This window comes from Echinops telfairi, unplaced genomic scaffold (assembly GCF_000313985.2).
Source record: "Echinops telfairi isolate 266 unplaced genomic scaffold, ASM31398v2 ScPeMD7_3533;HRSCAF=4204_0, whole genome shotgun sequence".
NCBI lineage: Eukaryota > Metazoa > Chordata > Mammalia > Afrosoricida > Tenrecidae > Echinops > Echinops telfairi.
Genome location: NW_022107431.1, coordinates 58647814 through 58649813, shown reverse-complemented (window position 1 = coordinate 58649813; position 2000 = coordinate 58647814). Strand labels below are relative to the sequence as shown.

The 2000-nt window shown below is 43.6% G+C and overlaps 1 pseudogene; it reads right to left on the bottom strand.

Annotated features, from left to right (window-relative positions):
* Positions 1-276: 276 nt before the first annotated feature.
* LOC101651563 lies at positions 277-921 on the bottom strand (annotated as a pseudogene).
* Between the last annotated feature and the right edge of the window lie 1079 nt (positions 922-2000).

Genomic DNA, 2000 nt, shown 5'->3' with positions numbered 1-2000 from the left:
CCTAAGGCCCGCAACACCAGAGGATCTTTCTCTTGCTACCGAAGCATCCCGCTAGTGGCACAGCTGCCTTACCCCTTCTTCCCCACTGGGGGCTGTCCAGGTGGTGGATGCCATTTTCTTAGGGCAGGGGTGTTTCTGGCCAGACATAGCCATCTGAGAACTCGGGGCTCTGAGCCTGACTGAAACATGATGCTATTGTTTTGTTTCAGACTGGGCACTGCCAGGCACCTACTGCTCAACCTCTGTTTCAATGAGGGACTTCAAGACTAGACAGCATGGCTCTTTTCAGTTTATTGCATGAAGGAGTTACACTAGTCCAAGTTAAATGTGGACCCCAAATGGTTACATCATACAAGCTGTGAGGTTTTAAACTTGTGACAAGGGACAGAGGGAATTTTACTACTCATTGCAAGGAAATCCTCACTTAAGCTTCCGTGAGCCACAAGCACTTAAAACCCATGAACCTTCAGCTGGTCGTCCTTAGCCAGTCCAATCTCTACAAGGAACTGGCATATGTTCTTGCGCTGGTCGCCCTGGAGCTGAATCACTTCTCCATATTCTGCATGCTCAACCACAGTACCATTGCAGGCACATGTCTTCTTAAAGGCCTTCACTAGTTTTTTTTGTCGTAGTCATCAGCGATCCCTTGGACAGTGGTAAGGGTCTTCCTGCCGTTGCGCTGTTGAATTCTTATATGGATATAATCCTCTGTCCCCGCAGGCAGCAGGTCATCACCCTTACTTGCATCAGCAAAGGGGTCGAAAGAGTGGAGGTTCTGGATAGCGGACATACGATATGATTCCTTTTCCTCGGTGGAAACGGCCTGCGGAAGGCGGCGGCTGGAGAAGGCGGGCAGGGGGGACGGAGCGTCGGGACTCGAGGGGGCTCGAGGGGGAGGCTGCTGAGTCCTCGGCGGCGGTTCAGTGACTGGGCTAATTCAATAGATTTTTAAAGTAGAATACTATTGATTAACTTGCTGTAAGCAGTTTCAATGAAGTAATGAGCACAAAAGCTAGATATTTGAAAACTTTATTAATTGACCCTAAATGTACAATTATTCCTGGATTTGTCAGGTATGTGAATGTTATAACATTTCAAGAAATACTGTAAAAAAATACTGTAAAGGGGAAATTTAAAGGAAACCTTCAAACCTATTCAAATGTTTACTCTCTCTGAATCTCTTTCACATAGTGAATTTGATACCAATAACTTAAGGATATGCCATAAAGGAATATTCTTCTGCGACTCCCTACAGTATGGGAACTACAGTGAATAAAGTACAACAGTAATGAAATGTGTTGTTGATCTAATATAAAATGGATGATAGAATAAAACAGCAATAATTTAAAAAATCTAAAAATATTCAAGGCTAACTCTGATGACCTTTATCCTTTTATCATTGTAGAACTTCCATATTCTAGTATAAGTTTGCCAAAATTCTTCATATTTCAGGAGGTTCTTTTTCTGTCAATTCCGGGTTGTTTACTGTTGTTTCACCACAAATACTTAATCCAAAGATAGGAAAAGTATAAGCATATAGTTGAACAAAAGAGGCAATTGACTTGTAGAAAAAAATATTATATCAAAATCATCAAGAAAAGAACAGATTAGCTTTTTATTCTTAATTAAAAGTTCTGAGTTAATTTATTGTGCCAACCTGGCTGATAAACACATGTGGGGTTAATTGAAGGGCAGATGGCTCAGTGAGCCTTGCCTTTCTAGTTCTCAGGTCTCTTGCTTTCTGATGGTCAGACCAGGGTGAAGCTGCCTTGGCCAGTTCCCTGCTTTAGCTGGCAAGGCTCACTTCCTGCAAGACGTCCCTGAGGAAAAGCCACATGGAGTTGCCCCGATGCAGCCCTGGGTGCTGGAGCACCCATGTAGAGACCCCTGCCAGTGCTGAGATGTTTACACATTCACTGACTCGGCTTTCGTCCTGCAGTTGGCATCATTGCATCTGTTTTGTGAGATGGAGGAGGACTTTGTGGATTGTTGTTGGACAT